At 40.2% G+C, this 26,656-nt stretch overlaps 1 long non-coding RNA gene across 6 annotated transcripts in view; it reads right to left on the reverse strand.

The window, feature by feature from the left end:
* LOC117976009 (uncharacterized) overlaps positions 1–26,295 on the reverse strand; it is a 516,634-nt gene extending 490,339 nt beyond the window's left edge. For 5 of the 6 annotated variants that reach the window (XR_010109899.1, XR_010109900.1, XR_008621239.2 and 2 more), the window contains exons 1-2: positions 24,341–26,295; positions 24,102–24,250 (exon numbers count right to left, since the gene is read on the reverse strand). This is a non-coding gene — a long non-coding RNA (uncharacterized LOC117976009). The remainder of the gene's footprint in view (positions 1–24,101; positions 24,251–24,340) is intronic. The other variant, XR_010109901.1, reaches the window with a different exon arrangement.
* Between the last annotated feature and the right edge of the window lie 361 nt (positions 26,296–26,656).

The raw sequence follows: 26,656 nt of genomic DNA on the forward strand, positions 1-26,656 counted from the left end.
ATTGCGAATGATTTTTTCTTCCTATGGGTGAAGAAGTTGTTCTTGAAGGAGGGGTAATAAAAGGGATTTGTAGCTGTATAACAAAGAATTTGGCTTTTCTCAAAGAAAAGATCTGGCCTATGCCCTGGGCCCTCCTGATGGGAGGGTGTTTGCTTGCCTGGTGGCCTTAGGTCATACTGGATGGTCTTAACAATGGGATTTAGGGTAGGGGGTGACCACAACCATACAGTCCTAGGATAAGGGCTGGCAATAGATCAACAATGTGACATAAAGTGGGGCCTTTGGGTAACACAGTAACAAACAACCTGAAGACTGAGATCAAATACGTATGCAATCAATCATGTCTACTAAATAGAGCCCCAGTAATAACTCTGGTCACTGAGGCTCAGATGGGCTTCTCTAGCTGGCAATTCTCCATGGGTACTGTCACACATCAGTGCCTGCAGAGTGATGTGTTCTGCCTTCATGGGCTGAAAACAACATATGTGTTCTTCCCTTGGCTGATTTAATCTGTATCCTTTCCTTGTAATTAACCATAACTATGAGTAGAATAGCTTTCAGTGAGTTCTGTGAGTCATTCTAGCAAATTATCAAACCTGAGGATGGTTTTGGGAATCCCCTGAACTTTTAGCTGGTATCAGAAGTGAGAACAGTCGTGGGTGCTATAGTCTCTACTTTGCAGTTGGCCTATACTCTGCAATATCACAGCAATTAAAAAAAATTAAGATTTAAGATCAATATTTTGCTTCCTAAAAATGCTATGGCCTTTGACAATTTCCCACAAAACAGCCAACAGCCTCCAAACATGCTCTTAATTTATCCTCTCCCTTCTCTTCTGTCACTGTCCCATGTCTGCACTCCACTCTTCCCCCACCAAGAAATTATTATTTACTTTTAATGAAGGTCAGTTTTCTTATTTCTCTGGACTTTTGACTACTAATATTCATTGGAATTTCACCTTCCAATTAAGAGTTATCTTTCTTTCTTCTGGTTATTTATGTACACATTTAAAATTTTCTGCTAAGAAAATGTACGTATTCTTTTAATAAAAAAGTAACCTCCTCAAAAGCAGGCCCACATATTTTTCAGTCTTCAGACAGATTTGCACATGAAAATAAAACTGTGCAGCCAGAACAACTAATTGGAAACAATTTATATTTGATAGGTTTAATATTCTCTTTTCTGATTTTTGACATTCTTGCCATAATTTATATCCTAGTTTCTAGTCCCCCAAAGTTTCTCTTCTATTTCAAAATTTTCCTTAAACTTTGGCTGACACACCCTTTACATCCTGGCCCCTTCTTCCCCTCTTCTCTATAGCATTGTCTTCTTTTCTGCTAGTTATTCTCTGCTCTTTGCTAAGTAAAACCTGCAATCCTATCTACGTTTCCTTGTCTTTTTCTCACAGAATGTCTCCAATATTCTTTTTAAGACAAAATCAAAATCATCTACATCCACACAGCTTACTGACTACATTAACATGACTTTACTACTTCAAAGTGTTCATAAACGTAATTTTACTATTCCAGGAAATTTTCTCATAAAAATAAAAGTTAAAAATGAATTTATTTTTTATTCCAGCAACTTCCTGAAATACCAATCAATTTTCAATAGAAAGCATTAAATGATAATGTATACCTCAAGACTCTTTGAACCCCTCGTCAGAATTCTCACCTCATTGTGTCCATTAACCCTAACCTGTTGTATCATAATCCATATCCAACTCTAACCAAGCCCTGTGTTGAAAGACCCACTTTCATCTAGATGAGTCTCTAAGTCTCTAAAATTTCAATAAATTTCCTGACTTTGCCTTCCCTCTTTTGGGGCTCTGTTAAGACTATGTCTACATTATGGTCTCTCTTACCATGGTAAGAACAAACTCAGCTTTGTGCCATTATAGGTAGTTTGGTGATGTTCGGGGAAGCCAGCATTCACCACAAAGCTCAGGAGAATAAGATAACAAGCCATAATTTTCCTCTGTGATTGAATGTTTATACATGTGTTTTAGGTGGAGTGGGAGGCAGGGAAATGTGTTGTAGAGTGGTAGGGAAGAGAAAGAAATATACAGACATATGCCACTTTAAAATTTTAGCAGATTTCTGTAACTAATGTCTCATTTGACCCTTAAAACAATGCTATGTAGCACACAGGACATATATTAGGGTCCTCATTTTAAAGACGGAGACTCTAGACTCATGGGGTGACGTGAGATTAAGATTTGGGACACATAACATGAAACAGCTAGAGGAAATTGCTAAAGCAGGAGTCAGCAAACTGCAACCTGCAGGCCAAATCCGGCCCTGAGGCCTGTTTATGTAAATAAAAGTATATTGAATACAGCCATTTTCTCATTTGTTTGCGTAATTGTCTATAGTTGCTTTGCTGCTATAATAGTATTGTTAAGTAGTTCTGACAGAGACCATATGGTGCACAAAGTCTAAAATATTTTCTGGATGGCCCTTTATAAAACAGGTTTGCCAATCCCTGTTCTAATGCAACACAACATAAAGTTAACTTCCCCCAAAATGTAATAAAATTATTAAACTCTAAAGGCCTTGAAGATGTGAGTTGGATGGTTCTTCATCAGGCAAAGGGATATACAATAATATGAAGTGATAAATTACCAGGTTCTAAAGGGTTTCTAAACAATAGGAAAGAGTTCTCCTGGGAAGTTCTCAACCCAGACACAGATAGCAATGATACTGTGAACTGAAATAGTGTAGGTAAAGGCCTATCATTCACCCAGCACTGTAAGCATCTAGGCAGCAGCAAATAGGAAGAGAAATCGCTATAATAACAAAAATATTGTTGATAAAACTTGAACTTTAAAGACAATGAGAAGAGAAAAGATCAAGAGAATGCTGTACAATTGCTGACTCAACAGTAGCTAAGAAAGGAAACAAAGCTGACACAGGCAGGCATGAATTGTTAGGAAATCAATAGCTTAATGAGTAATCGAGTCAGCTTTCCTAGAACACCCAGAATGAGTTATGTCTGTGTTTTTGCTTTTCTTTTGCAACCTAAACTTCAGGCCTCTGACTGGTCTCTCTGCTTCCAGGCTTGCTCCCCTACATTCTACTCCCTAGAAAAAATTATCCTTTTACAACAGAAATTAGGTCATGTTAATACTTTGCTCAAAACCCTCCAGTGACTTCACATTTCACCACAGGTTGATCATTCTTGAAGCTAATAAATCTGCAGGTTGAGGGCCCCTCATTGCACAGGGCTCTTCCAAGGCCCCGGAAGGGGCTCTGGCAATGTGCTCAGGTGGTCATTTTTTTTAAATTTGCAAATATGAGATATTTTTACCAAAGCTCTTTATTGCTTATTTCCCTCTGTCACATTTCTCTTTAAGTCAAGTGGTGTGAGAATAGACAGACACTTTAGGGCCCAGGGAAGGAGAAGTTGAATTAGAGAAGCATTTAGTTTGGGTTAGTAGGATGTATTATTGTGGTTCACAGTTACTTCAGTGTAAAAATTTTCCTGGTGTTGGAATGGCTTCCAGGAATACTTCTGCCATTCTCTGTACCAATCTATGTTGTGACATTAAAGTTCACAGCCTGAGATTATAAAATAGGAACTTGTCTTCATCATACCAGAAATATGTGGCTAGTAGAGGAGAAAAGGGGGTTGAAATATATGCAGCCAGAAGCGAGTACACAGAAAATTCTTACAAATCTTATGGTCATATAAAGAAAGAAAGTTGAGAAAAGTTTTCTCAACTTGACGACAATTCTAAAAAACATACATAGCATTAGCAGTAATGAGTTATAAAATTAAAGAAGGTTTTTTCCATGAAATCAACAATAAAAAGATAAATTTTGTCCCAACAAGCTACAGACTGAATTATCTTCAGTTCTTCCTATAGAAAATGATGTTAGAAAATAATATGAATAATCAGTTATTTCAGTGTAAACTAATGAAGAGGGAAAAAGTAATGCAACTAGCTTTGTTTATACCTTTAAAGAAAAAAAAGGAGAAAAAAGTAATACAGAGAGGTGTCACAGTTAGTAAAATTATTATGGTTTGGGTTTTTTTTTTTTTTTGGATTTTGTGGTATGTGTAGTATCTTTTAAAACTGATATTATTATGATTTTTTTCATTCCAAATAAGTATTAGGTTCGTAGCTAATTTTGTATTCTTTTACTTATAGAAAGCCTCAGGATTATAAGCTTCAAACCCTACAAATCCTGGATCCACCCTTGATTCTCAGAGTGAAATACAAAGCCTTTAAAATTGGCCTGTCAAGCCCCCATGATGATGGCTTGCTACTCTCTGACCCATCTCCAACATCCCACCCTTACTCACTCCATGCAAGCCACTGTAGCCACTTGCTGATCCTAGATCATACCCAGTACCTTCCTGCCACAGGACTTTTGCACTGGCTGTTTCCTCTGTGTAATACGCTTTCCCCAGATATCACCATGACTTTTCTCTAACTTTCTTCAGGTCTCTGCTAACATATTACCATAACAGAGCAGCATTCCCTGATTACCTATATAAAATAACACTGTCATCCAGCTCCTGCCACTTTCTATCACCTTACATTGTCTTATGTTCCTTAACAATTAACACCATGTAATACTTTAGTTATTTATTACCAACTTTCCCAAGTAGAATGTAAGCTTTGAAAGGAAGGAGACTCATGTTCGCTGCTGTGACCCCATCCCCAGGGCCTAGAACAGTTCCTGGCTCATAGTTAGAACTTTAAATTAGTTACTGAGTGAATGAATAAATGAACAAAAGAATGAATGAGTGCATGGAATTATTAACACCAGAATTTAAAGGGATTAATAGTAAATACAAGACCAGATTGTGTCCATACTTTATTTCATTTGCAATTTGCTGTATATAATACATAGTTTGATAAACTACATCTAACTCATTTGAGAGAAGCGTTTTAGTTCTTTTCAACTAGAATTTACAGTTGCAAATAAAGAGGCCAAAGGAAGAACCTTTTCAAGTACTCCCGAGGGCAAATAATTAAACTGTTGGGGCACATCATTATGTCTCTTTCTGAGAGGGTAAAACAGGTAAGCAAATTTTTATCAACGAGCACCTGACTGAGGCCCATTCCTATTGGTTGATAACATTCCTTTTATAATATCTTAATCTTGAAGTACCAATTGCCTTTTTAAAATATTCTTAAAATTGTGACTTACCTCTTATATAACTAAGCACAGAAATTCACATCCTACAAGTTGGAAGGAGCATCAGAGATCACTGGGCCCGATGGTTCCCAAACCAGTTGTGTATTAGGAGGACCTGAGGAATTAAAAAATATATAGATTTCCTGGCCCTGAAGCTGCTATAGCAGAATCTAATGGTGGAGCCTACAGAGCTATATTTTTTAGCAGGCTCTCCTCATAATTTTTTGCAGCCTTCCTGACTCACCAGTATTTGAGAACTACTGATCTTGTTTTCTCTTCTTACTTACTGTGTTTCACAAATGGTGAAACTAGTATGTACATATAACCCTTGACTAGGAAATAGAAAAAAAGAATCCATTATCATCTAGATGGTGGTTCTCCATCTGACTGAACACATGGAATCATCTAGAAAGCTTTTATTTTAATGGCTAGGCTCTCCTCCCAGCTGATGAAATCAGACTCTCTGGGTGAGACCTACAGCACTGGTGTTTTTTAAAGCTCTGTAGTGAGTCTAATGTTCAACCAGGATTGAGGAACCCTGATCAAGAAGACAAGAATTTCAAGAAACAGAGAAACTATATTTGTCTTTCTTCCTTAGGCACTTCCTACTTTCTGAGTCTGACATTCATATATCTGAAAAGGCAACTTGGAGACATCCCCTCCTACTGAGGTTTTTACAGTTGAGAATCTTAGATTCTAGAGAGAAACTTGCCCAAGATCAAATAATTAATAAGAGACTGATTTAGAACCTAAACCCAGGTTTCTCATTTCCAGAGCTGATGCAACTTTTACTACATCAAAATCTTCCTATTCACTGTATTTCATTTCATAAGCAAGCCTCTGTGATCTCAGAGAATCTCATTCAGTCTCCTGGTCATACCGGGACTCTTTCAGTGAGTTACAGGCAGGAGCTAGTTATAAATTCAATGGCGGGCCAGATAAGCAGCTGCCCATGACACCAATCTATAACAGCATTTTCCAAACTTGCCTGGTCAAAAGATTCTTGTGGGGAAATTGTTAATAATACAGATTCCCAGATTTCGCCACTGAATATTTTGATTCAGTAGACTTAGTTCAGGATCTTGAAATACATAAGTATGACAAAGGCTACAGCTGATTCATATGCTTCGCAAGTTTGGGAGAGACTGTACTAAAATATTATTAAAATAAGTGATATTTTATCCCACGTAAACTGATTTCTATATGTGACTCTTTAGAGCAGGAGTTGACACATTTTTCTATAATGGGTCAGATGGAATTTGTTTAGGTTCTGCAGGCTGCATGGTTTCTGTTGCAACTACTCAATTTGTTGCGGTAGTGTGAAAGCAGCCATCAACTATATAGATGAATGGGAGTGGCTATATTCTATCAAAACTGTTTACAAAAACAGGCAGTGGACTGGACTGGACCCACACACTATAAGTTGGCAACTCCCTGATTTACATAACGATAAAAATGTAAATTTATAATTGTAACAAATATTTGCCTACAAGAAATAAGAATAAACAAAAATAGTGACTTAAATACATAAGGATTTATTTCATCTCACATAACAAATTTAGACTTAGGTGATTGCTGTTGTAAGTTTAGCAATTTAATAACATGTCAAAAGTGGGACCATTTACCTTCAGAAACTTCTAGAAGGCATCTTCTTTTGTATTATTGGTTAGATTTGGATCACATGCCCACACCAGGTTTTATGACTAAGTACACTGTTCCTGAAATCAAGGGAATTCTGTCCAAAAAGTGCTGGGGTGGGGAGCAGGGAGTGTGGAGGTGGATGACTAAGATCATTAATATAGAAGAAAGCTGGGTAAGTAGTGCTTTTATGTAGCCAGCTCACAGTGTCTGTCACAGTCCAGCCCTTTGGCAATCTGACATCCACACACATCCTTCTTCCTACACATGCAGTTTTTAGGTGTACTCACCCTTCTCCCCAAGGAAGGAAAACTATGACATTCCTCTTAACTACTACATTCACATCCAAATCTAGTATCTCTAGACAATGTTCGATCTTCATTTGGTCCAGAGATAAGTTCTTTCAGGTGTGGAAATTTTCTCCAAAAATCAGGTTTCCTGCTTCCAACATATCTAATATACAATTGTTGGAAAAGACTAATCTTTAATATTTGCTAGCATATACTTCATCCTGTTAGAAAGACATAGTGAGAAATGCCTGCCCTCTCAATGGAGACAGTCTTTGATTAGTCAATCTGACAATTCCTGGTTCTGTTCTTGACGAAAATCTCCTGATTTTTCTTCCATAGCCTCTGGTTCTTCCCTCTAGTAAGATATGCCTTAATCACTATTTTTAATGCCTGTTTCTGAAATGAGCATCCAAGAGAAATTTCTCAAATGTTAGCAACCTCTGCGTGTTCGTACAAATTCAGATACCTAAAGATTGCCTTTGGGGTTCAATAATTACATGCAGTTGTTGGTGAGGCTTGGAGTATCTTTAGCAATAAAGTTCCTCTCAAAAACTCAGTAGATTCCGTCTATTTGTGTCTGGTCAATTCCTTGCATTAGTAACCACAGCTAAAGATCTCGTCTAGACAGTCTTTGAGGCTAAGAATCCTTGTCTCTCTGCAGCTAGATCCTGTGCTCTTCTAAATCCTCTGGTATTTAACTCACACAATCAGGTTTTTGTGCTAAAAAATCTCCAGTTTTATCAGTCTTAAAGATGCCACTTTCCCACCTCTGCTTGTTTTAACTTGAGATATCAAAGACACCTTCTCCAACCCTACAAAGTATGGAATTCTGTTCATTTAGACTGGAGGTCACAGTTAGAAAGCATCTCTCTCAGCAGTCATACTTTCTTCCCTCTCTGATTAGAGATTACCTATCTAATTTAAGTTTGCCTCTCATAGTAAGACTTTTTTTGCTAACAGCCATTAAAATAACCCAACACACAGGAACATCCTGAATTTTTCCTTTCATTTCCCATGCCACTCTAACCTTAGTCAACCTGTGGTCTGCATTATAAGACAGATCAGGCCAATGGTTGCTTAAATATTTTGCTATACCGAAGGTTTTCCTGCCTGACAGTTGAGTCCGCAACCTCCACTCTGACCTAACAAAAAGTGTGTTTCTTGCAGTATTCCACTTCCAGGACCCAAATTCTCTATCAGTTAGATATGCTTTCAGCTATAAACCATTAAAACTCAATGAACTACAGATGAAACAAATAAAAATATTTTTCTCTAACAGAAATCTAGGTGTGAGTAGTAGCATTGGTTCCAAGGCATCAAGGCCCTAAGTCAGCATCTCTGTGATTCTCGTGGCCTCCTGTTCATAGTCACAAGATGGTTGCAGCACATCATCACATCACCTTGGAAGGCAGGAAGCAGGTGGCAGTGTGATGCAGAGCTTTTCTTCTCAGCCTCTGTCTCTTATATCAAGAAGTAAAATTTTTCCCAAAGCCCCTCAACAGCCTTTTACTTAAATCTCATTGGCCAGAATTGGATAAGAAGCCTGCTCACCTTAGACTTGGGCATACCTTCCATGGAATCAAAGGACCTGCACTGGGGGAAAAAAAATTAGGGTCCCTTTAGCAAGGAATACTTAGCCAATGGTGTCTGCTATAGACTGCCCCCAACAAAACTGACAAGAGCCCAAATGGAAATTTTAAAACTTAAGCTAAGGCTGGGCGTGGTGGCTCACTCCTGTCATCGCAGCACTTTGGGAGGCCGAGGCGGGAGGATCACTTGAGCCCAGGAGTTCAAGACCAGCCTGGGCAACATGGCAAAACACCATCCCTCTCTCTTTGTCTCTCTCTCTCTCTCTCTCTCACACACACACACACACACACACACACTACAAAAACTTAGCCAGGTGTGGTGGCTCATGCCTGTGATCCCAGCTACTCGAGAGGCTGAGAGGTGGGACGATCACTTGAGCCCAGGAAATTGAGGCTGCAGTGAGCTGTGATCACATCACTGCACTCCAGCCCGGGTGACAGAGCAAGAACTTGCCTCAAAAAAAAAAAAAAATTAAACTAAAAACAAATAAAACCTCCTCATAAACCTTTTCTCATGACACTGCAAATTGCACAGTACAACTATGGGCTGCACTGAAACTCTGGAAATGAGCTACACTCATTTTCCTTCTTTCTTTCTCTCTCTTCTTTCTTTTCTCTCTTCTTTCTTTTCTCTCTCTTTTTTTCTCTCTCTTCTTTTCTCTCTCTCTTCTTTTCTCTCTCTCTTCTTTCTTTCTTCCTTTCTCTCTTTCTTTCTCTCTCTCTCTCTCTGTCTGTCTGACTTTTTGTCTGACTGTCTTTTTTTGACACAGGGTCTCGCTCTATTGCCCAGGCTAGAGTGCAGTGGCACGATCTCGGCTCACTGCAGCCTCGACCTCTTGGGCTCAAGTGATCCTCCCACCTCAGCCTCTCCAGTAGCTGAGACTGAGACTACAGGCCACCATGCCTGGCTAGTATCTTTTTTTTTTTTTTGTAGAGACAAGGTTTTGCCATGTTGCCCAAGCTGGTCTTGAACATCTGGCCCCAGGTAATCTGCCCATCTTGGCCTCCCAAAGTTCCAGGATTGCAAGTATGAGCCACCACACCCGGCCTTATATTCATTTTCTATTGCTGCATAACAAACTACTACAGACTTAGCATCTTAAGACAATACTCATTTACTATCTCATAGTCTGTAAGTCAAAAGTCCAGAGGGTCTCTACTGGTTTCTCTAGATAGAATCTCAGGAGGTTAAAATCAAAGCTTGGCTCTGGGGAAGAATCCACTTACAAGCTCATTCAAGTTGTTGGCAGAGTTTATTTCCTTATGATTGGTAGGACTGAGGTCCCTGCCTTCCTTGCTCTCAGTGGGGAGTTGCTCACAGCTCCTAAAGGCTGATCTCTGCTCCTTCCATTGGCCTCCCTCATCTTCAAAGCCCGCAGTGGCATTTACATCCTTCTTTTGCTTCAAATTTCTGACTTTTTTCCCATGACCAGCTGGAGAACACTCTAAGTTGTAATATGGTTAGATTAGACCCAGCCTGATAATCTCTTCTATGGTCTACTGATAAATAACCATAATTATACCTGCAAAATCTCTTTTGCCACATAAACTAACATAACCAGCACAGTGATACCGGGGGCAAGCGTGTTGGAGCCACCTTGGAATTCTGCCCATCACACAAGCAATTCCATGGCCCCAGTTAAATAATAGTTAAAACAGATATTTAAAGATTATCAGTCCAAAGTCACCAGCAGAGGCTGGTTGCATTTCATAGTCCATGTACTGGGCCTGGCATATGAATTCATATGCTAAACACATATCTGTGGCTTACTGATCAAGTAAGCCTGGCATATAGGCTAAGCTGCCCATCCTAAGACAAGAATTGAGAGGTGACCATGTCCCGTATGTTTTATGAAGCCAGTACCACACGGATGAGGGGTGGAGAGACAAGCAGATACTAGTGGACAGGAATGTCACCAAAAGGGCCAGAGAGTCAAGAGAAGCTAAACACAACCTGAGTATCTGTACTTTTTTTTTTTTTTTTTTTTTTTTTAGGCAGAGTCTTGCTCTGTCGCCCAGGCTGGAGTGCAGTGGCATGATCTTGGCTCACTGCAGCCTCGATTTCCCAAGTTTAAGCAATGCTTGTGCCTCAGCCTCCCAAGTAGCTGGGATTACAAGCATGTGCCAGCACGCCAAGCTAATTTTTGTATTTTTAGTAGAGACAGGATTTCACCATGTTGGCCAGGCTGGTCTCGAACTCCTGACCTCAGGTGATCCACCCGCGTCAGCCTCCCAAAGTGCTGGGATTACAGGTGTGAGTCACCACGTCCTGCCGCTATCTGTACATTTTAAATAGACCTTAATATTTCATCTTTCCCCAAGCCCTAAAACAAACGGAAAGGGTTCTTTTTCTCCACATTCCTCAGTCTGCATTTTGACCTTTGGGAACCCCCTTTCCCTTTCACGGCTGCCCTTTGAATTGCTAAACTTAGCTAGATTCCACTGTCTGGGACTTTCCAGGGCTCAGCACTTTTCTAAAGATTAATTAACATGCAGGCCACTTTCCAAATCATCCTCTTAAAAGTTATCACCGTCTTCTCTCTCACTCCTCTTGTAATCCACCTCACACATGCTCACATGCACACTCGCACGCACACCCGCACACACCCTCGCGTGTGCACACACACTCTTCTCTCTCTCCACCCCAAACCTAAGTTTCAGAATGCTTTTACAGCTGGTTTTGCTAGTATATATAGTCCACAATGTGGAAGGAGTTTCTTGCTTAATTTTTACAGTTTTGAAAAATGTGTAACTAGGAACCTGTTGCCCAAACAGGCTGCAAGTTCATATCCCTCTGGAGTTTTGTTTTGCTGTTTTTGTTTTCCCCGAATCTAGTTATTCTCACCATGGAGTTTGGTTTTTATTTTTTGTTTGTCCTCACAGGTTCCATGTTATCTTGCTATAAAATTCCCAGGGGTGTCCCTAAGTCTATTGCCCTGGACCTTCTAGGAACCCATGGAAAATATAGCTTATTTATAGTTTGTCGCAAGTCAAGATGAGGTTAATTAAACTATGTTGGTTGTTTAAGACAAGAGAATTAAATGGAAGGAAACAAGTGGAGAGCAATTGGTATTTGGGGCTAAGCAAGATATTTGCAAAGTACTGACAACCTAATCAATTACCTGAGACAAAGAGGACTGAGACACAAGACTGTCGACCAGAGGGAGGGAAGCGATACTTTACCATAGATGGACTTTCTAAGAAACCAATACCTTCGTCCTCAGGACCAACACAAAAGCACTCAAATTCAATTCCTTTCAGACAGGAGCCATTGATACCTAAAAGTGGAGCAGCTCTGGAGTTTTGTTTTAATTTCAAGATATTTAGATTTTACGCCTTTAAGACCTCCAGTTACCTTAGAGAGCCCAAGTGCATTATGTATAATGTGCATATGTCTCTGCAGACCACATAGTCCATTCTCAGGAATTCCTTAAATAAATGTTGGCCTCTGAGTCATTTCTTGATTTCACTTGCATGTCTTCTTTTTTTTAAGCCAGGCATTAAAAAGATGACACAGAAAAATTACAGAGTCCGCATATATATTTGAATACTGGATAAAAGGGAAGAGGATGAAATGGATTTTTCAAAGCTTCTAAAGAAAACAGAACTAGGTAATACATGATGTTGGACTTAGTCTAATGATTTGGACATTTAATGAAACATGAATAAAAATGGAATAAAGTGGTAGAGTTGTGGCTTTTTATCCTTATTTTGAAAATAAATTTTCAAAAGAGAACCCAAATACAAAAAGGATAAAAATAAAGATTCTCTGCTTGAAGTAAAGACATGGAACCCAGAGCCCTATTCAATGTCTGAGCTTAATTTATCCTCCAAGTTTGTCCTGACTTAACTCTATGGAACTTTCAGAGATCTTTGGAGCACAGTTTGAAAATACACAACCATCTGATGGGTAAATTACCTGAAACTTTGACCCCATATAAGTTGCTTAATTTTTGACTGGCAACTGGGTAGTATGAAGGACAGCTAGAAATGTTTCACCAAAGCCATCTCAGGTGACATAAGACATTGAAATATCAACACAATGGAAAAGTATATGTGGCCAGCACCTTTGAAAACCAACTTATATATTTAGTCTAAATGTAAGAAAATCTGCAGTAAAAACTTTGAATGATATTTCTTTGTCAAGGCAAGTGAAGCTAAATCTGAGACGAAAAAATAACATGTGCAAACTCTCCCTGATTGCCTCACTTCTTTTTTATAGTGTTGAATAATACATGTATATTTATACACATGTATATATTTGCGAATCACCTCAAGCTCTTTTTGGAAAGAGGTAAGAAACGGAAAATAGTGAAGGAGGAAAGAAAGACTTCAAAGGCAAGGTGGAAAAGAAAAGCTAGGTGTGATAAAGATCCAGGGGTCAAAATGGATAAATTTGGGGAGAATTCAGCCACTCATTCATTAATTACTTATTAAACACTGAGCTAAGGATCACATGCCAGGCCCTGGGATACAAAGATGAGAGTACTGCCTCAGTAGAGCTGACAAGCTAATAGTCCCTTCGTCTGCAAAATGAGGCTAATAATGTAATCACTTCACACGGTTGTGAGGATTAAATGAGATGATCTGTGCAAACCACCTTGCATTACTTAACTACTTAATAAATCAACTACTTTTCTCCTCGTTTCTTCCTGATATTTCACTCTAAATTGGAGATGGAAAGAGAGATTCCTAAGAGTGTTTGGATTTTAATACACTCACACTCCAAATTTATTTTGAGCTGCTCATGTTAATAGCAGCAGAACATTTCTTTCTTCCTTTACTCCTGGTGTTAGAAAGCTTTAAGCAATGAATTGCAGTAGAGACTATAGGAGTAAAGTGTGAATGTATGCAAGAATATTTGAGAGAAGAAATAAAATCAGAAAATAAAGACCAAAGGGATGTGTACAATAATTGAAGAGTGGCCATTGTATTTAGGACAACCTTCCAATTATCCATAAGGATCATTAAATAAGGGAAAGAAGAATCAGCCAGCTAGTGCAGCTCCAGGTGACAGTCTCCAGGCCTATTCAGAGGTTTGGAGTACATTGGAATTACAAATCAATGCAGATTAAAGTCATCTCTCCCTGATCAGCACCAGGTACCAAACCTCAGCATCAACAAGATGGGCCCAGATTCACTTGGATCGCTGTAAGGCCGCCTATCTCATGGAGGCAGTCTAGATGAGTCTAGATAGAGGACAGATACATTAAGATTTTTGTTTTTGTTTTTTGTTTTTTAGGCCCAGTGCGGTGGCTCTAGCCTGTAATCCCAGCACTTTGGGAGGTCACAGCAGGAGGATAGCTTGAGCCCAAGAGTTTGAGACCAGCCTGAGCAACACAGTGCAACCTCCATCTCTACAAAAAAAATTAAAATAAAAATAAATTAGGTGGGTGTGGTGGTGCATGCCTCTCGTCCCAGCTACTCAGGAGGCTGAGGTGGGAAGATCGCTTGAGCCTAGGAGGTCAAGGCTGTAGTGAGCTGTGATCACACCACTGCACTCCAGCACTGGGTGACAGAATGAGATCCTGTCTCAGAAAAAAAAAAAAAAAAAGTGTTTTCAGAAAAAGAAGAAACAGGAGGGCAGTCATTAGGGAGCAGCAGAGTAAATAAAATCCTAAACACCTGTCTCCAAACCTCAATCAATGGTAAACAGCCGCTGCTTGCTGTCCTTAATTTTAATGTTTTTTTTTTTTCTAGTGAAGAAAATGTCCCCTGATAGAAGAAATGACTGATGACATAAGGACAGTGCTAAATTAATAACCAATCATTCCTCTTCCTCCTCCAGCTGTGTAGCAGACTCCTCTTATAAACCTCTGCGAAGTTCTACTTGAAAAGCTGTGGTTTCATTTCAAAGGAAACCAGCAATCAGGGGGATCTCTACGGGAAAATCTCTTCCCTATGTCTTCTTTAGACTCTTCAAAAAGGAGAGAGAGCACAAAAAAAGAAAATACACAAGTAAATAGGTTCAAGTACATCAAGAATCACAGTTTCTAAAAAGGCTAGTGAAAGGTCAATGACTTCAGAGTCAAGAAATCCATTTCTAATGTTTCTTCAGCTGTGACTCATTGTGAAATGTTGAGGAGGGTCACAGAAGCCTCCAGCCCTCGGTTTCCCCAGCTGTAGAACAAATATTTGAATAAGTGGCCAGTCCACATTATAGCTGATGTGCTTTCAGGGACTCAAAACGAGAATCATAAATATGTAAAATACAAAGATAAGGTGTTCCCTGTGGAAAAACACTAAACTAGCAGAAAAAGAAACATCACATTTGTGTGCTAATTGGGTATTCCAGATTAAAGTAATTTGTTAAAAATTATTGGAAGAAAAATCCATAATTTGGCAATAAAAAGGATTTCCGTAAGAAGAGACAGACAAGATCATAACAGATTCAGTGACTCTAGGTTACTCAGCCAAATTAAAATGCTCTCCTTTCATCCTCGAAGGGAAATCCTTGAGAAGTTTGTGGACCGTCACCATCTGTTCAGCAAAACATGCATCAACATAATATTTTCCACATGTTTTTTGTTTTCTTTTTAATTTTGCAAACGGAGATTAATCTTTTCCTAGTCAGAATGTTTTACTATAACCATTGTCAGAGGAAGTAAGTGGAAACTCGGTTTTGATCCCACTTCTCTCCCTACCCACTCGCCACCATTTGCGTTTTCTATGGTGATGTGTGGATTAAAGCTGAGGAGAAACTAATAATTCACATCCTTTGCAGATCATGACAAGTCTGTATTTCATAAAACTGGAGAAATCCTGCTCTGAAGCTCATTTTTCATGCAGCTACAAAATCATCTCTTTCTTCTCATCAGAACTCCATAGTGACATCCATCAATAGCTGGATCAAGGCCAAGAGTGCCATAACCACCTACGGATTCACTCTTCGCTGTGCCATGCCAGTCAACTATGCCCTTCCCTACTATCCTTCTTCCACCACCATTCCTCTGACTGTCAGGCTCAGCAAACAGCTTGCAGTTGGTCAATGAGTGCTTACCAAGCCCCGACTCTGTGCCCAGCATCATGCAAAGCATAAATGGACATGGACAACAGTCTTAAACTACTTCCTACCCACAAGCAGCTCACAAACTTGTTGGGAAGAAAATAGAACAAGGAGAGGAAAAGACAGTAAAAGCACCCACTGTGACACGGTAAAAATGATGTTGACAACAATAATGATGGTGCTGTGCTGGGATCTAACTCCTCTATTTTGCCTGTAACCTTCCGAGTTTCTACACATTGGTTGGCCAGAGGAAAATTAACCTTGAATTCCATCTGGTCAAAAGTTTAGTATGGTCCAATAATTTTAGTAGTCCCTTTAAGAAATGCTCAGCTGTGCAATACTCATTTTCCAAAAAGCTTAAATCTTAGAAAACAGTTCCCTTGTCCATTTAGGTGGGTTTGTGTAATGCTGATCAAAGTCTGGTCCATCTAGGACCTCTGATAATATTACTGTCACTCCCAAAGCTAGGTTTATTTCCACCTAGTTGCAATACTCATAAAGAAAGAAAACCACTAAGTGATGTGTTAATAACAGGTATGTATAGAAAGCACCACTGTTATTTTAAACAAGTAAAATGAAACCCAAAGAGTTTGGCAATACAAGAAGTGCTATGGGCTAAACTGTGTCCTCATAAAAATTCATATATTGAAGCCCTAATGTCCAGTACCTCAGAATGTGACAGTATTCAGAGATAGGGCTTTAAAGAGGCAATGAAGTTAAAACAAAGTCATTGAGGTGAGGCTCTAATTCAACGACTGATATCCTTATAAGAAGAGGAAATCTGGACATAGATGGGCACAGAGGAAAGATCACATTAAGACAGAAAAAGAAGATGGCCGCCTACAAGCCTAAGAGAGAAGCCTCGGGAGAAACCAACCCTGATGACAACTTGATCTCAGATGGCTGGCCTTTAAAATTGTGAGAAACTAAGTTTTTGTTGTTTAAGCCACCCAGTCTGTGGTACTTTGTTATGGCAACCCTAACAAGCTAATACAATAACCAATCTCTAAAAAACATCTCTCTGTGAATGATACAAGAATCCAGGGTTCTGTTTTTCTCACTGACATTTTTGCTGTTTTAATACTAAAATGGTGTCTGGCATAAAAAATGTTTGATAATGTTTGTTGAATTAATAAGTAGATATTATCTTTGCTGTTAATTCATGATACAATTTTAATACATTTTACCAACCTAAATAGAAAATCAAACTGAAAAAGTAACTTCCTCATTAAACAAACACAAAAAAAATTCTAAATTTACATGCTAGGTAATTTCTAACAATAATTTTTTAAAAGGATTTTATCTTAATTTTCATCTATGTTTCTATAGCCAGAGTCTTCCCAAGATTCAATACTTTGTTTTGTTTCCTATCATCTCAATGTATCTCTTCCAAATCCTGCTGAAGTTGTTAGAAGTAAAATTATCTCCATCTTATAAATGGGAAAAGTAAACTGGCAAGTCAAAGAATTTTCTAGAGAATTGGCCCACAGAGAAGGCTGTTAAACCAGGATGGAGAGATTTAAACATATACACCTAGGGGAGGCAGAGAAGAGAAGGGAATATGAGGTGGCCTGAAAATGAGCACAGTATTTGAAGGTCTCCCAACATGAGTTTGATCACATTTAAAGCCCACCAATTTAGAGCCTTTTCAAACTCCATTCAAAGGGGGTTTTCCTGACGTATCTGCAAAACCTAATAAGAAGGCCCTGTCCTCTGTGTAAGCAGCTTTTCATACATGCATATATTCATTTATTGATTCATTCAGTAACTACTTATTGAGCATCTACTATGTGAAAGGCATTCCTATCAGCCCTGGAGATGCAATCGTGAGTAAAACAGACAGAAATGTCCCTGCCCTCACGGAGTTTACATCCTGGTAGTGGGGACAGAAAATTAAAAAAAAATAAATAAGTAAAATATGTGTCAGTATTAAGTACCATGGAGAAAAAATTAAACAGGGATGAAAAATATAAAACGTAAGGATGGTTGAAATATTCGGTCAGCCAGGAAAGGTGTCATGAAGTTGAGTTAGGAAACTGACTACATGAGAAACATTTAAACACCTTCTTACCTTCTCAAACGGTATTCTGAGTTCCATATTCAAGCAGCCTGGTTTCCATACACAGCACCACTTTTTATTTATTGTGAGAAAATTGCCTAATTTTGTGTCTCAGTTTCTTTATCTGTAAAATGGGGATAATTTTTTTAACTAGTAGAGTTGTGAAGAGTCAATTTAAAAACAAAACACATTTAGTGCTTACAACAGTGCCTGATGTATAAGAACTCAATAAATATTAGGTTTTGTAGTTGCTTTTGTGTTTTTTTTACTTTCTATGATCTAATTTCAAGATTGTTAAAATGGGACTCATAATGCCAGGCTTCACTGAATTTTTGTAGGAATCTCACGAGACAAGACATAAAGAGCCCTTGGAGTTTGGATCACAGTAAGCACTAAATGTATGCTTCCTGCTCCTGTTACCATTGTAACCAGGCAACATTTCTGTTTTCTTAACTATTGCAACAGTATTTGACTTGGAAAAATAGCCATCGGGAATAGAAGGTTAGATCCTGAGGACATGGACGTACATCCACAATAATCTTAGCATAAAAGAACAGAGAGATAGTTAAGCTTCTCTGCACTTGAAAACAAGAGGATGGGAGTATTGGGAGAAACAGAAAGCAAAAGAGAAAAAGGGGAAGGAGAGAGGCACCAAGGAGCTGTTGTGAAGCTGGGGATTTTATAGGATGAGGGAAGGGTATCTATTCGCTAAGGATGGGATAGTGGAGAAACATTTTACAAATAAAGATGTGTGAAGTTAAATTTGAAATTATTTTTGTTTCAACATGAACTGCACTTCTGTCTGCTCGTGCCACCAAAAGTTTTAATAAATACATTATACTCACAAGTGCTTTGTAGGGTCTTTTGTGCAAATTAGATATGCCAAAAATGACCATGAAAATGTGGACTTCACAGAATCTGGAGAAAACTTAGGGAGGACTTTGGACTTCTACAGGGAATGAATAGAGCTTGAGACAATCCTACCTAGGTCTTTGATATCTGCATAACAACATTAATATTAGTAATATTAATTCAATCGGAGAAGCAAAACCATTAGGAAGTGTGTGTGTGTGTGTGTGTGTGTGTGTGTGTGTGTGTGTGTGTGTCTGTGTTTTGCTTGGGAGGAGTGGATTTATTATGGAGATTTGAACTTACACAATGGGGGCTGGTTAAAAAGTCTTTGTCAGGCTGTTGTCTTTGTGCCTGATGCTGGAGCTTGAAGTCCACAGCATGGGTCTTCAGGAAGAGAAGATAAGATAGAAAGTAGGAGTGAGCAAGTACAATCCGGAATTTACAAGGACAGGGACAGACTGCAACCCATATCAGTTATAATCGCCTCTAACCTTGATGATGTGGGCATCGTGCCTGAAGGAGCCAGGGCTCTTTGTCACAGAACTAAATACACATGTGGCCCAAGAGTCAGAAAACTGAAGGGAGGATTCTAGAAAGGTGGAGCAGTTTTAGGCCAAGCTAAAGCTATAATTCTAATCAAACTAAATTAAATGTATTAATAAATTAATAAATCTTAATAAAAATTCCTTAATGTTTTAAAATCAAAGATAAGTTATTATCTCTGGTAATTATCCCTTCTGGCTACTTCATTCTCAATGATGAAAGCCTGTGGTTGGATAGAGAAGTCAGAAAAGACAAGAAAGGGAAATGTCCTATTGATGACCGCATCCAACGCTCAGTTTAATTTCTTTAAGCCCCCAGGATAATACTGTTTTGTTGTCTTCGATTATCGTTTTCTATAAGCTAATGGCCCTTCACCTATTTATGCCTGGTGTTCCATTATTGGAATGCTAAGCACGTGGGAATTATTTATATCCTACTGCTCAAGGTCATCACCAAGGTCTGATTCCAAAAATTCCAAAAATTGCAACCTCAGGCATGAATGGGTTAATTGGAAGAGGAATCCTTAGTCCGTCGGTAAGTTCTAGTACAGGGAAAAAAAAAACAGGTAAATCAGTACCTAATTTTCTGACAGAGAAAATCCATTACAAGGATGGCTGCCTTTGAAAGTATCTCAATAGGAGTCATATCAAGTCTTCTCATTTCAATGACTAGAAAAATGAATAAACTCTGGCTAGACAACTTATGAAATTATCCATCCCTGCATCATCCATCAGTCAGATGATAAGGTCCCAAGCTATAGTGACTGGATAATATTCATATAAAACTTCAGCCTGGTGGGAGAAAATAAATCAAGTTGTTACACTGTCACTATTTCCTAATAAAGATTTTACAGCCTGAGGCTGTGAAAGAATAGGGGTAATTTGTAATCCTTCCTTTAAATATACATTTCTATGTGTATAAATACACAAGCATATTAAATATATTATTTTCATTAAAATAACTTTCTCATATCAGGTGAATATCTGGAGCTAGGTAAGCAAAGCTAAAATGCAAATGTGGTCCACCATAGTAAGACAAGCCATTCTACTCATGGGATGACCTTAAATAAAAATTTCCAAGGGGTGGTAGGAAAGCAAGTGCTGATCTTTCCATCTTCTTGCTACGTGAACATTGCTCACTCCCAGTACCATGTTTCAAAGACCAATGGGCAAATATCCAATTCTCCCAATTGTTCATTTTTCTAGAAAAATAGAGATTACAACAGAGACCACCCAACTGCAATCAATTACAATATAGATGATGATTGATTGACTGATGATGACTATGATAGCCAGCATTTTGAGGACGTATTTTTACACAGGTAGCTATTAATTTTGACTAAAACTACTTTTTATATTCCATTGTCTTCTGCGATGTCATGAAAAGGCCAAGTATAGCACTCCAAGTACTGGTGGACTGGGGATTTTTTAAGAAAGAGAGGAAAAGTACAGAAACAGATGCAAGAACTCTGGGTCAGCCAGATCAGCAATCAGGGGGTGTCTGAGGGTTTCAGTCCTCGTCACTCCACCACCATAACTCCCATTCACCCTTTAAAATTCTATTTTGTCTTTACTGTTATTCTTCTAATATCAGCACTATTCTCTATGAATGAATCCTTCTTATCATGCAGCCAAAACTTATATTACTTGGGTACAGAGAACAATCACATCATACCACAAGTCTCCCTGAAGCAAAATAGTTAAAAGCACATTCTTTTTAGTTTAAAATTAAACAGCCTCATCTGACTTTTTTTTTCTTTTCTTTTTTTTTTTTTTTTTTTGATGGCAGCAAACACTGGATCTGCCTCAAGCCTTCCTTGGCTGCCCTGCAAACTTACACCAGTCCACAGATGTGCTGAAACCTCTGAGAGGCAAGGAACAAGCAGCATGAAAATGGAACTAATGATCCACAGCTTCATCGCTTTGTTTCCAGAAGCAACTGGTGTCCGCTTTCAGAATCTCTGAGACTGGAAATGATGGGAAATAGTAAGGGAAGCTATGTGGTCCAGAAAAAAAATAGTTGTGGACCTGAATGGCTTGCCATTATTACATTTCCCTATTGGGCCAGCATACTGCCTCTTTGCAGTTTGCCAGATTTCGCCGAACCTCATCCACATTTAAAAGTCTATGGAAAAACAGGAGGGCCTTTCAGGGGGAAATTCATTCATGTTTGGATTCAGGCAGATTTAGGAACCTTTAATAGCACTGTAATTACCCTGCAGGGCACACCACAGAGCAGCCAGCAAGCTCTCCCTCAATGGACACAAAATTTCCTCTGGAATTTACAGAGCAGAAACCTTAAACACACATCGCCATAAGAACCAGATTACATAATGTCTCCATCACCCTCCTGACAGCTACAATTATGAGTCAATCCCTGGTTTAAATATGAAACCGGAAGCTCCGTGTTTCCCCTCTGACTATGTGGCAGGCTAAGTTGAGCTCTTCGGGGCTGTCAGTTTGGAGATCTGAGCTGCTCCCACAGTCACTAATTTAGCATGAGACCAAATGACGGGGTAATTAAAAGCAGTGCTGCAGAGACCCGCTCCAGGACCAGATGTTCTCCTTGTTTAATCGTTGCCCACATAAGGAACAGAAATAGCCCCCTCCTTTAATTTTTCCTTTTCTTTATCCTCTCCAGATAATTTCCGGCTTCTGATCTTTCAATCCCACAAAATAAAATAAAAATAAAAGCCCCATTAGGAAAGATGACATGTTATTGAACATATGACTGTAAGTTGTAATGCACTCTTGTAGTCTCCTCTTTGTACTTCCTGAAGCATTCCAACTCATAAGACATTAAGTTGCCCTGGCAACCTCACATGACTAACAGCTCCAGAGAGCCCCACCTAACTGCAAGGGCTCATTTAAGTCAACATGGGCCACCCCAGCACTTAGTAGCCCAGGTCTGAGTAAACAGCCTTGCTTTTTGGCTTTTTAGAACAGGCTGGAGGAGGCGGCCCCTCCCCTTTTATTGCCCCAAACACAGGACAAATAAGTCTCCACCCTAACTTCTCCAGGAACTTGACTAAAAAGGCCAGGGGTCATCTGGCAAATCAAGGCGAGGTCTTCTCTTCACGTTTCTGGCTTCTGGACAAATAAGGCAGAAGAAAAGGGAAGTTGAGCTAATAATGTATACCTTCCAAAAATGGAAAAGCAGTATGCAATATAGCTATCTCAATCTTATCAAATCAGACGAGGCAGCTTTCTTATGTCCCTTGGGATGCAGAGTCTGGTCTCTATCTAAATAGCAGGCTTCCCTGGCATTAAAGCACTAGAGGCCTTGAGGACAGTCTTGGAAATCAGGAGAATAGAGATCCAACTCTAATTCCACCGTTTGTGACAACAGACAAGCCACTTTACCTCTCTGAGGTTATTTCTTAATTGGCAGTACGGAATGACCATCCTTGTTTTTTTCTCTTCTGGGACCTGTCTCTGCAAACTTTATCCTCATCCACAATTCCCAAACATGTGGAGTTCTAGGTTCTTAAGAAAAAAGGTGCTAATGAATTGTATTTCCAGATAAATAGGTATAGTCTTTTTAAAAAAACAAGTAAATCAAAATTTATAAAACATGATCACTTGAGATTTTTGACTTTATGGAGGTAGTCAGACAAGAACCTTTGATCCTTGCTTTCACTAATCCCTTCTGAATCATTGATTATTTGCTAGCGTCAGGTAGATCGACTCAAGTCACTGCCTAGTAATGACCAATCTGAAATGAGGATAAAGGTGCTCTACAAAAGCATATTGTAAATCAGAAAGAAACAGAAATACCCAATGATTTGATGAAAACTCACTAGTTCTGTAAAGGGAGGGAAACCACAACTGTTACTGTTGTACAACTTTTGTTCTATCCTGGAATCACCTCACATGTGAGATTTTTAAGTGGGTTGTATTCACCTGGTTAAACAGACACGAATGGGACAGTCTGAAAAACAGTCTCCACTCTCAGGGTTGATGCCCACATCAAGACAAAAAGCCAAACGGACCCACAGGACAAGAAACAAAGTTGTGGGCAGCCGTGTGTTTCGCATATTGCCCCTGACACAAACAAGGAATCGTGGAGGTCCCATCTTTAAACAGACTTTATATTACCATCTGATCAGTGTGTGTGTGTGTGTGTGTGTGTGTGTGGTGTAAGAGTGAGGGAAAAAGACAGGAGCATGCATTTGCTTACCTAGGCATTACTTGAATGGTATTTCCTGCAGACATGTGGAGGTATATTTAAGGTAGCAAGTACTCTACTATCTCATGTTTATCAACTTCCTGATTGGGATGCAAAAGTGTATTGGATTTTCTGAGTGGAAAACATATTCGTGTATTCCAGACCTCAGAGGAAAGCAACCAAATAGAAGTCTAAACCAGGCCCAAAATAACAAGAACCATGGGGACACATTTAGAGCAACGTATAAGAAACAACGATGTCCATCATGCATGGCCATTACTCTTCCCGCCCTGCTTCTCTGGGGTGTTTAAAGAATCAGTGATTGACTAGGCACACTCCTTATGAATATAAAACATGATTCATGTTTGCCAGTATTAACCATCCACTCACTTGGAAAAAATGACTCCTCCACCTGAGTGCTGCACTCTCCTTTGGGGAATTTCAGGAAACACTTGTAGCATGTTTGTGCTCTCAAAAATGTTTTCCTACCCTTTCCTTCAAACTTCTCCTGAACTTCTGCCTCGCCGAGGACCCCAAATACCTACCATGCTCTCCCTATTTCTTACTTAGATTTATAAGGAACAGAAAACAGCCAACAAGTTAGTATCAATCCCTACACTCCTGAATGTACTTGTTCATTCACTCAACATATTTGTTGAGCCCTTATCAGGGCCAGGGACTGCTCTGGGCACAGGAGATACAGAATAAAAGACAGGTTTGGCTGGGTGCAGTGGCTCCCTCCTGTAATCGGAGCCCTTCAGGAGGCCACGGTGGGGCAGGAGGATAGCTTGAGGCCAGGAATTCTACCTTACTGTAGGCTGCGATTGCACGATTGCACGCTGCACTCTAGCCTGGGAGAGCAGACAGGACTTTGTCTTGGTGGTGGTGGTGGTGGTGTTGTTGTTGTTGTTGTTGTTGTTGTTGTTTAAAGGTTCATGTTCTCAAGGAGGCATACACTAGTGGAAAGAGACATTAGACAATTAGCCCTAGTAAAAAGTGACACAAAGTCAACCAAATAGAGGTCCCAATAGGATCTTTTTGTTTACCGGAGTTCCAGACCCACATATCTTCCACCTGTGCAGGTAGATAAAGTGTCCACCTCCAACTTAGAAAGAATTCCACAAGCACCCAGAACTTCATCACATTCGTTCTCCGGCTTTGTGATACTCATTTTAACACACACAAAAATACTAAGTTCAGAGAGGCTATGTGGATTTTCTGAGGTCACACAGTTGTCTTAATGGAAAAAGCAGGGAAATGTTATAAAATAATACGAGTATCAAAATAGCTGTCCCATCGTCGTCCTTCAACACTTGCAGGTTACATCATTTTGCAGGTCTGGCTGTGACATCACTTCTGGATATGCGACACGGCCCACCCCACCACTGAGAAAATGGAAAATGCTGAGCAGTAACCTCAGAAACAACTTCCTCCTGCAAACGCAATTTCTTTTCCGCCTAAACCTTTACAGCAGGGAAGGTGGGTGTAAGGCGCACCAAAGAGCCTTTCAAAGTAGGAACCCCGGCCTGCAGGTCAGCCTGGATCGTGTCCAAACTGGGTTCCACCCCTGGTGAAAACCAATCTGTTTATGGGTACGCTTTTCTGATGTTACAGAACGTCTGCGAGAGAGGGAGCTCAAGTTCCCGCCTGGTCTCTAAGTAACCCGGCCCACAAAGGTGCATACACACGTCCGAGACAGAAAAAAGCTTGCCGGTCGTTCCCTCCTCCCAGGCCTGCAATGAAATGCGCTTTAATTACATCAAAGGGTTCTTCTCAATGGGGTTTCAGAGGCGCGAGAGCGGCGTTCCGAGCGAGGGTTCCTTTCCGGCTGGCCAGCATTCCTCAGCCCCGCGCGGGGAAGGGGATGGGGCTCCTTCGGCAGGGCCTGAGGCTCATTTCCATTCCTCTCGCATACAGCCTCTGTTGTGCGGGCCGGGCCTGGAGAGGGTAGCCGCGGCTGCCTACGAACAAAGCCCCATTCATCCCCAGGGACGCTTCCTCCCCGCCGGCCCGCGGCCGCAGATGGGCTGGCCTGGGCACGCCATCCTGCAACCCGGGCGCGCGGCCCGGCCTGGCGCGCACAGGGCTCCGATTCAGGACGCCGGGGCTGGCCGGGGCGACCCGGGCTGCTTTTTCAGCAGGCCCCACAATGAGGATCGGCTGAAACTCGCTTTCATTTCTGGGCCGGGGACAGGCAGACACTGAGTCCTTTCAGCCGGGAAATCCTCAGTTTACTCACGGCTTGTTGAGAACGAAGATGTCAATTTCCACTGCCCTCTCCTGGCCTCCCCCACCCTTGCCCCCTCGGGATGGTACGGTCCGAAGTTTCCCAAGTTGTGAGAGGACTTTGTTTCTCCTCTGCGGCCTCTGAAATCCCGACGAAAGGGTCATTTCCTGACTTTTGTGTCTCTTCAATCCAGTGCCTTGAAAGTTCTTACCCTCTTGTTGTGACTGAGTGCATAATTGCAAGGCTGCTCCCTAACTTTTTTCAGAGCTTTAACATTCCTCTAGGTTCAAGTTTGGGACCGTGGCTTCACAACAAAGACCAGTTTTTTCCTCCCCCTCCTCACTCCTGGGAAAAAGGAAAAAAGGAAAAGAAAGAAACCAAAACGCGTTTGTTCAGCAACCATGTTCACAGATTTCGAGCACACTTCTTCTGGCCCCACACGTTAGACCAACAACAGGTCAATGCCACGGAGAGCTCTAACGCCAAATCAAAGGACTGCAGTCTCACTTTTTCTTAAGTCTCAGGCAGCTGGGGGAGTTGGGGCGGTGTGTGCTTAATTTCTAGTGCACAATCTAAAACAGAAACAGCCTCCAGATCTAGATTCCTAGGCTCTGGCTTAAACAGGGAATGGCAGAATCAAAGAACACCAGATATAGGAAGACTTATCAACCCTAATGCATTCATTTTACAGATAAGAAGCAGATAAGATCTAAGAGGGGAAGAGACTTGTCCGCCCTCCAAAAGAAGCTGGTTCATCCCAGTAAAAATTGCCTCAAACTTAAAAATAATTTTCAAAAAGAAAACCTCCAAGAAAAAAGTGTTGTTCAAAAATATGTTTTCTTTTCTCCCTTTGTGTCAGAAAAAGTTTTCTCTGAGTTGGTGGGAAAAGGGTGGGAACCCAGGTTTGAACTGAGGATTAGAAAAAAACCTTCAAGTATCTTTCCAAAGAATGCTCTCTGTGTTTCTTTCACTTCCTGCATTTTGAACATTGCTACTCTCTCTCTTCAAAGTACAGTCATTCCCCCGTATCCGTTGGGAGTGGTTCCAGGACACATCCCCACCCATAACCCAAACCCTGGGTGCTGAAGTCCCGTATATAAAATGCAACATATTTGCATATAACCTATGCACATCC

This window comes from Pan paniscus, chromosome 16, assembly GCF_029289425.2.
Source record: "Pan paniscus chromosome 16, NHGRI_mPanPan1-v2.0_pri, whole genome shotgun sequence".
NCBI lineage: Eukaryota > Metazoa > Chordata > Mammalia > Primates > Hominidae > Pan > Pan paniscus.